Source organism: Hevea brasiliensis, chromosome 16, assembly GCF_030052815.1.
Source record: "Hevea brasiliensis isolate MT/VB/25A 57/8 chromosome 16, ASM3005281v1, whole genome shotgun sequence".
In the NCBI taxonomy this organism is placed as follows: Eukaryota; Viridiplantae; Streptophyta; class Magnoliopsida; order Malpighiales; family Euphorbiaceae; genus Hevea; species Hevea brasiliensis.
In genome coordinates, this window is record NC_079508.1 from 42647185 (window position 1) to 42660985 (window position 13801).

Here is a 13801-nt window from a genome sequence, read left to right on the forward strand (position 1 = left end):
CCCTATACAGCTCTCTTAAATCCAACCTGGTGCCAGCGAAGAACTCAAGCCGGACTTTCACTTAATAAACCAAATCGGGGTCCCAGCGAAGAACTCAAGCCGTGACTACCCCCGAAGGATCGGGTCCCAGCGAAGATCTCAAGCCGTGACTACCCGTCCTATAGTCCACACCACATCACACACACGCCAACGCACGCACATTGCTCCAAATTACCACAACAACGTACATGGCACTTTCACAGTTATGAATGCAACATAAATCATGCCTAAAGTTTATCTACATAGATATATGCATATAAGTGATGCATGGGCATGCTTGAACATATAATAATAGTGAAATTACAAGTAAAATTAATATTTTACTCACAGACTTGACAACGGTCACTGTGGCAGCTGGGCGGAGGAAGAAGGCTGTCCCGGCTCACCTGACAATTACATTACAATTATTTAACACAATTGACTCAATACAAATCATGAAAAGACCAAATACGTCCTAAGTCGTGCCGAAAATCCGGCAGAGTCTCCCTTATACCTAGGACCTACTCAACCTGCAAAAGGGCTCAAAACACACTTCTATATTCACAATCCTTATATCCACAACTCAATCACATCACATAGCCCCTCCTGGGCCCATCAAATCGATCATCCATCACAATATGTAAAATTTCAATTTAGTCCTTATAATTGATCATTTTTGCAAAAACTACCCAAATAAGCTCTAAAAATTCTAAAACTTTGCCCCGCGGTCCTTAGCAATATTACTAGGCTATTGCAAAAAGAATCATAATTTTCTAAACTACCACGAATATTTTATAGATTTTTAATCCTATTTAAGCACTAGAAAATTACGAAAAAACAAGGTTCGGGTTTACCTTTGCTGATTCCAACTTCGGGGACGCGCTCGGGACATCTGACAATGGGGGGTAGCCAAAACCTCGGTCCAATTCAGAGAATTTTTCAGTAACGGGTCTGTTTGGCTGGAAATTCACAGACCCGGACAACTGTCGAATTTTCGCGAATTGAAGATACCTACACGAAGCCCATAACACGGGGGTTAGTACATAAATTTTACGAAATTTTCTAAGCTCATTAAATGCTCGAAAAAATACTGCGATGTTCCGTGGGACCCACTGAAAAACGGTGTCAGAAAATTTTGAAATTTATATCCCCGCGAAGCTCTCGATGAGTGGGTGAGTTTAGACACAAGACCCGGTTCGATTGGTGGCCGGATCGGCTGGATTTTGGCCGGGAAGACGAACGGTCGCGCGCGCGCGTCGCTCCACTTCGGGCGCCTTTTCCGGCGTTCCAGGCGGCCGCCAGTGGACTGGGACGGCTGGGGGTGGGCACCGGCGAGCTGGGGTGGTAGGGGAGGCGGCGGCGCGGTAAGGGGAGGAGGGAGGAGAGAGAAAAAGGGAGAGAGGGAGAGGAAGGTCGGGACGCGTGGAAGAGAAAAGAGAAGAAGAAAAAGGAGCCGGTCCGATTCGACCGGTCAAATCCGGTCCGATTTGATTCGGCTGGTTCGATTCTGAATACAAAATTTTGAATTTTTACTCTGCCTTGGGACCGAAAACGAGGTCCAAAAATTTCGAAAAAATTACAGAAAACTCAGAAAAATTCGTAGACTCCAAATATATTTTTAGTTTTGCCACGTGGTCTTTAAATTAATTTTTAAAAATCATCAAAGTTTATATTTTCAGAAAATCGAACCTGATTTTTAAAATCCGAAAAATCTCAAATAATTTCTTAAAATTTAAATAAAATTAAAATATCAATAATACTCATAAAATAATAAAATTTAAAATTTTGGGGTGTTACAATTTTGAGTCATAATTGAAATTGTGTTACTTCAATTGGTATGAAGCTAATTGGAGATGAAACTAGACCTAAAATGCTTCATTTTTCATGAAGAGACCATACCCAAATTCTGTCCAAAACTTGACTAAATTATTGTCCCAATCCGGATGACCAAATGATGAACCCAGAAAATTGACCAAATGAACAGTACACATTCATTTGGCCATAACTCCCACTAGACAGGTCCAAATGACCTGAATTTTATATCATTAGAAAGCTTAGATATAGGACTACAACTTTCATGAAGACCACAAAGCTCAGAAATGCATTAAACCAATCCAAATTATTGACCCAAGTTAGGTCACAAAACTGCCCAGAACCATATTACCCAGAAATTGTTAGATATAGGCTTACTTGACCAGTTTTGGTAAAGGGGCCATAACTTGGTCTACAGAAATCCAAATATAATGAAACCAGTGGCAAAATGTCTACAAGACATCAATCTACAATATTGTTATTTTGACTAAAACCCAGAAATCAAGGGAACTAGGTCAATTGGCTAGATTAATTTAGTATGCAAATTCTGGAAATTGCCTAAGTGACCATTTGACTTAAGAACAGTCTTTTAGTCATATCTCTTACTAGGAAATTCCAATTGGGATGAGCCATATTGTTCTGGAAACCTAAGAAATAGATATCCAACTTTGTTTTAGACACTTTTCTTAAATTATGAATGTAAGAATCCTAAAAGTTAGGTCAAAGTCACTGACCTGAATTGGGATCCTGTTGGCGTAGGGTACTTGAGTCCAGGCTAGTGATTTGGCTATAAGTAATTCAAAAAAACTTGAAAAATTGCAATTCAAAATTCTAAGTGACCATAAGACATAGGGCAACAAACTCTATGAAGAACACTGAGCCTAAAAGTGACTGCAACATATCCAATTAAATTGGTAAAGTGCAACTCTAAAATCTGCCTAGTTAAAGAGCCAGAATTAGGAAATGAACCAGTTATGGTTATTTGACCATAACTTGAGTTCTATAAATCCAAATGATATGATTCAAAAAGGGAAAACAAAGTAAAGACATAGAGGAACAACTTCCATGAACGAAGTATGGCCAAAAAGTAGCCACAAAGTAATCAAATTGATAGGTAAAGTTAAGGCATTAAAACTGAACCTAAAGAAAGGTTCACAAGATAAACTATTTTATGGTAGGGTTTTAACCCTAATATATTGCTAAACACTGAATTACATGAAATAGGTATGTGGGACCCACTTTTCCACTATAAAGTGACATGAAATTTTTAATAAGTAATTGATAATGCTTAATTGCCCAAAGTAAACATAGGCTTATATATATAATTTGGATCGATTGGTATACCAATTAGGGACTACAGATAGTAGTACTGCCTACATGAATAATCATTGATCGACAAAATATGTCTGATATGATTATTCTACAGACTATATGCCTGCACATTGGCCATTAAGCCTAATTTCATTTCTGGCTTTAAAAGCTTGCCCGCTGGCCTTGTGCCTGACATGACAGTTGTATACAGGATAGACATATGGAGGTCTAACCAGTATACTCCCGTGTATCCAGCCTTTATAGTCTGTTATAGGTTACTTGGGCACTGATATGATTTTTAAGAGACTGAAAATGAAATAAATGTACAGATAAGATCCTGATAAATAAATTGATCACAAAGTTAAATAAATATGTAAAGACTTAGAATTTATGAAATTAACCTAGAATTATTATTTTAATTATTCAGTTATTATTCTTTTAAAGTTATATACCACTAAGCAATTTGCTTAGCGCGTTGATTTTCCATCGCGTAGGTATTACAGACCAGACACAGCCACAGCAGCAGCCATAGTAGTAGTGCCCTGACAGAGATTTGATCAGATCTAATAGTGTCTGCTAGTCACCTCAACAGTATTTATTTTAGTAGGGCCCTTGTTATTAGATTTTGCATTTTGTTTATTGTACATAAGTAGATACTGTATAATTCATTTTGAACTTTGTATATAAATTATAATTATATTTTGGATTGTAAATAAAATTGTGAACTTTTGTATATAAACTTCCATACGAATGAAAAATATATTTTCTTGAAATTGTATGAGCAGAAATGATATGATATGACATATGAAAATATGAGATATGAAATTATTTTTAATAGGTAAAAATTGAAACTCGCCAAATGCTAATAAAACATACGAGAATCTGTCCGGGTTTCCATAGAAATAATTTGTGATAAAAAAAAAATTTATCACATGTTTTCTATGAAATTTAAAATTAACAATGAACAGGGCAGGATAATATAGGGTGCTCCGACACCGAATGTGGGACGTTTTACTCGATTACACTGTAAACGGGTAAGGAGCATCATATATTATTTCTTTCAAAGTTATTAGTTATTATTATCAAAATTTGTTTATTTATTTAAATATATTTAATTAATATTAATTTAATTATTAATTTTTTATAAATTTATTATTTAATATTTCTTAAACTTTTTAATATTATCTTTCATTAAAATTATATATCAAATATAGTTATAACTAATATTTCAATTATACATATTTTATTATCATTAATTTTTAATAGAAATATTTTTAAATTTTAATTAAATATCTAAATTTTTATACATAAATTATCTCTCAACTATATTTTTATATAGAAGTAGAATTTTAAAAATAGAATACAAATATGATTACATCAAAATTTTAATTACAAGTAAAAATGATTAAAAAAATTAAAGCTACAATATTAAAATTATGAAATCTGCCTTTTAAAAAATAGTATGTATTTTTAACATTTATTATATTAATAAAAAATGACAATATTTTAAAATTTTAATTTTTATAAAATATATTTATCTTATATCATAAATTTATGTAAAACAATAACTATTTTTGTGAAAGAATTATTTTATAAAAAATATATTAGATTAATAAAAAAAATTTACACTTTATAAAAATTTAAAGATATAATTTTTAAAAAAATAATATAATAGAATTTTATTTTTAATTAATAATAATGCTACATATTTTCATTATTGTTAAAATTAAATTATTCAATTCATTTTTTGTAATTTAATATTTTTTTTACTATATTAATAATAAAAAAAATTATATTTATATATTTTTTAAATAATATTATTTTCTCATTAATTTAATATATTTTCTACAATATAAAAAAAATTAATTTACATAAATTATGAGATAAAATAAAAAAATTTCATGAAATTTAAATTATTTTTTAAATAAAGTAATTTTATTACATTTTAATCGAAGTAATCATATAAATTATTATTAACATATATATAAAAAGAAATAAATAGGTATTTTAATTAATTATACTATAAATTAATTAAAAAAATTATTATTATAATAGATTAAAATTTATTTAAATTAAATTAAATAAAAGAAAAATTTTAATTAAAAATTAATTTAGTAATAATTTATCTTATTTAGAATATAATAAAAATTATAAATTATTCATGCTCAGCATGAACATCACGCTAGTTATATAAATAGAAGATTATCACATTATGAAATTTATTAATGCAGTGAATGTAATAATTACTCATAAGATAAATCATGAAAAATTAAAAAAAAAAATAGTTTAACCATCTTAATTTTAAATGTATCTTATCACGCTGACATGTATTTAATGTGTTCATAATTATAAATATGGACATGAACGTGATATAAATATTTTAGTATAATGGGGATTTTTTAATAACAAATATATTTGTTAATTATATTCTAGTTATAATATATGCATATTTTATATTTAAATAAAAGATATAATTATTTCAAATTAAATGTATTAATGATTTAAATATAAAATTTAGATGCAGTGACTTTTTTTTTAATAGAATAAAATTTCATAGATTTAATTTTTTCAAATTAAAGGCTAAAAGTATTTTATTCATTTAACCTTTAATTAACGATAAATTGGATCATTTTGGATGAAGTGGGAATCCAAGGAAGATGGATACAAATCCGATGCAAGCCTCAGCGAGCTAGAGACTCATCATATGATAACCACATTGGAAGTTACTGTACCAAAAGCCTCCACTTTGACTAGAGATTCAGTCTTCAGAAACTTAATAAGATTTAAAATTTTTACAGATCACAAATATGCATATGGATCATTAGTTGATAGAGATTCAGTGAATCTGTTGCATCTTAAAGGAGACGCTAGTGATATTATAGAAAATGGAATCTGTGCTTTGTTGATGTGGAAAATTGAAGTCTTGAATTTGATAGAAGTGCAAAATTTAAAGAAAGTTCTCCATGAGGTAGAAGATTATGGTTTTCTAGATTTGAATAGAATATCAATTGATGAATGTGTTGAACAAGAATTATTAGTTGATGTATTAGAGAGGGTTCCACGATCACAAGAAATTCAGCTTTCATACTTTAGGAACTTGAGAGAAATGAAAATACGTTCATGTGGTAAGTTGAAGTACTTCGTTCCACTATCAATGGCTAGAGGATTGAGACAACTTTATAAAATATTTATATTGGGGTGCAAGGAGATGGAGGAAATTTTCTACAAAAATGAAGTGGAAGATGAGATTGAGTTTCCTGAACTTATAGATGGATCACCTTCCAAAATTCCTTGTTTCATCATCAACGAATCCATGATCTACAAGGTAAACTGTTATCTTTTCAAATATCTTGGTTGCAAGAAGCTAGATTAACAAAGTCAATAATATTTAATTGATATTTAAATTATGTGCAATCTTATATTAAAAGTTTGAATAAGAGACTGTTTGGCAATGTCTTTCGAAGGAAAAAAAATATTTTTTACAAAAAGTATTATTTTAAATGTTGTTAAAAAAATTGAAAAAAAAAATATTTTATTATTTAGACATTTTTATTATTAAAATTTCAAATCATTTTTTAATACTTTTTAATTAATATATTTAAAAAAAAAATAGTAGTTCTAGTAATAAAACCAAACACACCCTAAGCAGCACACTGAAATACATTTTGTATATCTTTAGTTTGCTAATTTAATTACCTTCATATTATACGATTAAATGGGGATAGGACTATTTTAGGAAGAGCTTGAGGGATATTTTAATTTTACTTGTATGAACATAGAGTTTAGAGAATTTAAATGATTAAAAAAGATAACTTTGTTAGTGTAAGGTCATTTTTATCAATTTATAATTTGTAAAAATTTAAATTTGGAATGAAACTGTAAAAGGAAGAAATGGAAACAGAACCATTCTAACTAGGGTGTGTTGATGAGTTTTGATAGCTCTTTTAATTAAGGGAATTAAATTTTTATAAAATCATATCTTGTAATTTCAAAGAAATTGCCAAACAAAATTTAAGCATGAATTGTATCCATTATGCCAAGTACATATTTTGTTAAACAGGATATGGAATAGCCAAATGCATCCCAAATGAACAATAGTGTAGAAATTGAGCATCCCCAAGATCAAGTAGGGATTAGACTAATAGAAATGATTTCTACATTATTTTCATCGCTTTGCTCATGACTGCCAAATTTGCAAGAGCTTAACTTGGGTAGTTGTGGCTTGCTAAAAGTGGTTTTTCCTCCCTCTATAGCCCAACAATTGGTGCAACTTAAAAAATTGATTATCTGTGGATGTTCTGAGATAGAATATATTGTTGCAGAAAAAAAAAGTTAGTGTTGCTTGATCTTTGGAAGCTACCAAAGCTAGTGGCTTTCTGTCCTAATAGTCATATTTCTTTTGATCGGCTCTCATTTGAACAATTGAAATTAATTGGTTGTCCCAAAATGAAGACACTTTGTGCTGCAATTCTGGGCTCCCCAACATTGAATAAAAATTTTGATCAAAGTGATATTATTGGTGGCAAGAAAATCATTCGTCCAAGAAGCTTAATTACTCAAGGGTTGGTAAGAAGAGAAAGGGAGAAAAAAAAAATGTTTTCAACAAAAGGGAATGTGCTTGAATTTTTAATCTTAGGAGCTCCAAAATTTATCCATATTTATATATAAGAGTATCTTGAATTTAATTTTAATAGTAGTCACTATATTAAATATATTAAATTCGTACAAATTTATTGTGTCCCTTTGGACATAATTTTTTATTTCCTTCAAAATAATTTCTTTTTAATTTAAAAAATTGAATTGTAACACTACCAGATAAATTTTATTGGATTGAATTCTTCCATTTTTCATAATGTCCAAGCACATTTTATCAGTACTATCATTTTTCATTGATTTTCATATTGTTGTCATTGACTAAATGAATTAGCAAGCCTCACATTAACAATAGCAATTAATGAAGTATTCCTTGATGAATTAGATCCATTATTATTCAATATGTTTATTGATAGGATATTGAACAGCTGAGTACATATCAAATGAACAATGGACAACTTCAATCAAGTATCGAACCAGTGGAAATGATTTCCATATTACTTCCATCAAATTGGCCACTATTACCAAATTTGCAATACCTTCATTTGTGTGCATGTGATTTGCTAAAAGTAATTTTTCCTCCTGCCGTAGCCCAACAATTGGTGCTGTTTGGAGATAGAATATATTGTTGCAGAAACACAAGAACATGAAAAAAAAAAAAGGAACAAACAAAATAGTGTTTCTTCACCTGTATTTACTTGAACTTGTAAGACTGCCAAAACTGGTGGCTTTTACCTTGACAGTCATGTTTCTCTTGACTTTCCCCTGTTAAAAGGATTGAACTTGTATAGTTGTCCTAATATGAAGACATTTTGATTTGCAATTTCAAGCTCATCATTTTTTAATAGAAAAGTTTATCATAAGTCATAACCCCTCTAATAATGGACTTGATAGCAAACTCAATAGTTCGAGGGTTGCTAAAAGAAGGAAGAGAGTGAAATGTGCTTCATTTTTTAATTTCTAATAATTTAGAATTTCGAAGTATACATGGGAAAGGTACTTTGCATTACTATTAGGATCTATTCAAATAAATGAGCATATGAAATAAATGGATATTTTAATTTAATATTATTTTTATTTATTTTTTATATAAAATTTCATTTACAACGTAAATACATACATATGTATTTGGACTTATTTGTTAATATAATATGTTGATTTGGAAGGCTTCACTTGTCAAGAACAAGGAGGAGGATTAAGCCACATTGATGAGAAGACAGGGACATGCTATGCATTTCCATCCAAATTGATTGAGGTGTTGCAAAATTTGGAAAACCTGAGAATGGAGAAATCTGATATATTGGAAGTGATATTTTCATTTGAAGGGTTGATTCTCCAGGAGAACCATGCCACTATTAGAATCCTTAATTCTTTAAAAGAGTTGCATTTTAAGTAGTTTATTTTAGTTACTGAATATATGGTTCAAAATTCCACCAGAAAATCAGCCTTTTGGAACCTGCAACTGTTGAAGGTAAATTCTTGTGACAATTTAAGTATCTTTTCTCTCCGCACTTGGCCAAACTTCTAGTAAAGCTATAACAAATAGAGATTGCTAGCTGCAAGAGGATTATGGAAATTATTGCAAAAGAGGATGAAGAACAAGAAGCAAGCATGAACCAGATCGTGTTTCCTCAGCTAAAATTTCTGACATTTGCGAATTCACACATCCTATAGTTTTTATAGTGGGACTTATGCTCTTGACTTGCCAAAGCTAGAGAAACTAAAAATAAGTGATGAGAACAATCCATTAACGGGACACCTTAATGCAACATTCTCTTAAAAGGTTATAGAGAAACTCTTCTTTTCTTTTTGGCTGGCTATCTTTTCTTAGAACAATACAAATTAGAATTGATTGGTGAAAATCACACTAGCTTTAGTTTCCTATATCGGGGATTTTTAGAATATAGTTCTAGTAGGTAACATCTAGAGGTAATTAAGAGCGAATTTTCAAACAAAACTATAAAATTCTAGAGGCCAAAGACCTTTTCAATAATTAGTAATTTTGTATAATCAAGTTAATCAATACTTAACATTTTGCATTCCCAAATTATAGTAATGGATATTTGTGTTTAATTGTTTATTTTGTGGTTATGAGTTGATGAGCATTGAAATTATTGATAAGATTACTCATCTATTGGAAGAAAACTTTGAGAAGGATAGAGAATGGCCAACAATCAGAAGGCAATTTAAGCAATGTACGTGTTTTGGAAGTTGAAAACTCTGAAAATTTGGTGAATTTCATTCTGTTCAGTTTGAAAGAGTGCCTTCAAAAGTTGGAAAAAGCTTAGTATGTGTAGGTGTGGTTCATTGATGGACATGTTTTGAGTACCCAAGAATGAATATTGATGGAGGATATTTTGTAACATTCTCTCATCTTGAAGAAGTCCATTGTTAGATCTATCAAAACTGATGCACATATTCAATAAAATTCTAGAAAATGTCATTGGCTTTTAGAAGCTGAAAAGCTACAAGTTCGTATACGTGCCAGTTTGTGAAACACATTCTTAGTTTTTGTGGCTAAGGGTCTTGAACAACTCCTAGAACTAGATATAAAGAGTTGCTATATGTCGGAGGAAATCATAGTTACAGAAAAGGATGAAAAAGAAGAAGCAAGAAAGGAAAAAATCAATTGTGTTTCCTCAACTAAGGTCTTTACAACTTCGAAGTTCACCTAATCTTAAGAGCTTAATTTCTATAGTGGAATTTATGCTCTTGAATTTGAATTTTTGGGCATGTAATGAGATGAAGACATTCTCTTATGGATCATTAAACAAGCCAAAGCTAAAGGAACTCAAAAAAAAAAAAAAAAAAAAAAAATTATGAAAAACATCAATTAATAGGATCTCTAGCCCTCAACAACTGAGTTAATTGTTGAACATGAAGAAAGAGGTATGATCTATTTGCTAATAGCTTTTATTCTCTTGGCCCACCCAAGCTTTCTCTTTTATATGCAAAGTCCTAATTTCTTTTAACTGCACGCATGCCTTCCTTTAGCTGTGTACAAGCTTTTAATGCTCACGCTTAATGCTGTGGGTATTTTTATATTTATTATATTAATATTAGTAATACATAAAAATATTTATATTGTACATTAGTTATGTGTATATAATTTAATTTAACACCAACTTATATCAATAATATAAAATTTATCATTTATTTATTATAATACATTGAATAAAATATAATTTGATAATAAAAAAAAATTAATTTCAAGGTCTAAACATAAAAGAAAATAATAGTAATACTAGTTAAAAAAAAAAAGTAAATTAAACCACTAAAAAAATTTAACACTTTTCTTATGGTAATTATATCTTAATTAGTAGACTTCATATAAAAATAATATATATGCGCATTATTATAAAATATTTTTTAATTATTAAAAATAAATTAAATATATTGTAGGTTACATCCAAATTTAAGAGCATAGTAAATTTAACTATTTGTTACTTAAAGACTAAATTTATACATTTAATAGACTAACAACAACTCCAAATAGATATTATGAAAATATCTATAAAACATTATTTTTTAATAATAATAATAATAATAATAATAATAATAATAATAATAATAATAATAATAATACAACAAAAGAGTAATAATGTTAATCAAATAGTTTAAGGTAGTGTTTATATTGAAAAAAATAATAAAAATAAAAAAAAAGAAGAAATATTGTTAAAATAGATGAACAATTCGTAGCTTATATACTTTTCTCATAATGAGATAAATGTCTTAAATATAATGTTGATGTATAAAATAAATTTTTTTTTCTCATAAAATAAAATTGATTTAATAAAAATAGTAATAATTAACTCAAATTCAATTTTTAAATACTCAAATAATTTTAAAAAAATCAAAATGGTGATAACAAAAAAAAATAGTTAAAAAATAATTTAAAATTATATATGCACACTTAATTGGTTTGCAAATTAAAATAAATAAATATAAAACCAAAAATTCAAGTAATAACATAAAACACAAAAATAAAAAATTTAAGAGAGACTCAAGCGTTCGTTATAGTTTAGGTGATTCAAATAATTAAAAAAGAAAAAAAAAGTATATATAATGCCAAAAGATTTCAAAATATATTAAGTAAAAATTGAAAAGAAAGTATTTATTCTTAATAATAAATTAAAAAATTTTAAAAATAAAGAAAAAAAAAACCATAACATGGAAAGCTGATTACGACTTTGAATATTATAATTATTTTAAAATTATTTTAATGGAAATAATAATAATTAAATAATTAAATTAAAGTAAAAAATTATAAAGAAAAGAAAAGAAGGCAAGGTTATTTATTATTAAATTATATTTATGTTTATAATTTAAGAATGATTTTTTTAGGCAACACAATGGTTATTTATAATATAAAGTAAAACGAAAACTTAGTTTAACTATTCTTTATACATATTTAACGCCTCCATTCTTTTCAAACTGTATGGAAATATGGGAAGACTTAAAGGAAATACAGACAATTGAATAAAATAAAAATTAGAAAAAAAAAGATAAAAAAAATAATATAGATAATGACTATGGATGATAGCCCTCTTTTAGTATAATATGATAATTGTCCTTTAGAAACTTCAATTATTGTAGAGGAACTTGATGTTACTATGGATGCTAGGGAGGATGAACTTGACCTTAATTTTAAAAATTAAAATAAATAAGTATAAAATAAAAAAGAAATTCAAGTAATAATATAAAACATCAAAATAAAAAAATTTAAGAGAGATTCAAGCGTTCATTTTAATTCAGATGATTCAAATAACTAATATATATATATATATATATAATGTCAAAAAATTTCGAAATACATTGTGTAAAATTTAAAAAGAAAGTATTTGTTTATGTTTATCATTTAACAATGGTTTTTTTAGGCAACATGATAGTTATTTATAATATAAAATAAAATGAAAATTTGGTTTAACTATTTTTTACACACGCCTAATGCCTCCATTATTTTCAAACTGTATAAAAATATAGGAAGACTTGAAGGAAGTAAAGACAATTGAACAAAATAAAAATTAAAAGGAAAAGATAAGAAAAATAATATGGATGATAGCCCTCTTTTAATATAATATGATAATTGTCCTTTAGAAACTTCAATTATTATACAGGAACTTGATGTTACTATGGATGGTAGGGAGGATGAACTTGCCCTTAATTTTGAAAAGATTTAATTTGATTACTTATAAGATTTTTTAAAAAAAAGAAATTCTACTAGAGTCGCAAACCTAATTATATTAAACTAAAATGATTAAAAAAAATATATGAACTATTTAATTTATTTTTTAAAATAAAAAATTAAATAATTAATTTTATTAAAATAAAAAAATTAAATAATAATTTTTTAATTTTAATTATATTAATTTTGATTTTATTTCAGATTAACTCGGAGCGAGGTTAGTTGGGGAGGCAGTGGGTGAGATGTGGAGCCAATTGTCCATTGGGTCATAACTTTTAGTTTAAATGCAGCGTGTGCTTCAAGTAAATATCACATCAAATCCATACTTTTCTCAATGTACTAAATTGCCCCTACTCTTCTAAAGTTTACCACAGAACTAGGGACAAAACTGTCAATTGGGGAATTTCTTATTGGCCCACAAGCCTAGAAGAGCAGCAGCAAGGATATCTCCAGCCTCCGTGTGTATATTAAAATTGACTTTGACCAACTTGCTCATCAGGCAAATTCAATCTATCCTTAGCCTTCTTATTTGACCCTTTCAAACCTCATATCACAAATCAGTGGCACATTAAGAAATTTTTTATTTTTCAATATAAATAATTATACAATATTTTTAGTTCATTAAATATAAATAAATTCTACTTTTGATTTCTATGTAAAAGCTGCGCAGCCTGTGCAATAAGTTGTGCAGATTTTGATAACTTCATATTCTTCAATTTTCAATCTTTATTTTAATACTTTTGGACTTAGAAATAACTCTCTCTTACACAATTACTTTTTAATTTCTGAAAAATATCATTTTATTTACAAAATAAAAGTAAAATTATAAATTAGTCTAAAAATTAATAATTATGAAAAATTAACTAAAAATAACTAACAAAT

The 13801-nt window shown here is 28.1% G+C and overlaps 1 protein-coding gene and 1 pseudogene across 1 annotated transcript in view; both read left to right on the plus strand.

Annotated features, from left to right (window-relative positions):
• The window catches only part of LOC110636702 (uncharacterized), a 172631-nt pseudogene that overhangs the window by 137132 nt on the left and 21698 nt on the right, over positions 1 to 13801 (plus strand).
• LOC110649205 (uncharacterized) overlaps positions 1 to 13801 on the plus strand; it is an 82406-nt gene that overhangs the window by 45839 nt on the left and 22766 nt on the right. The gene's annotated exons all lie outside the window — the stretch shown is intronic.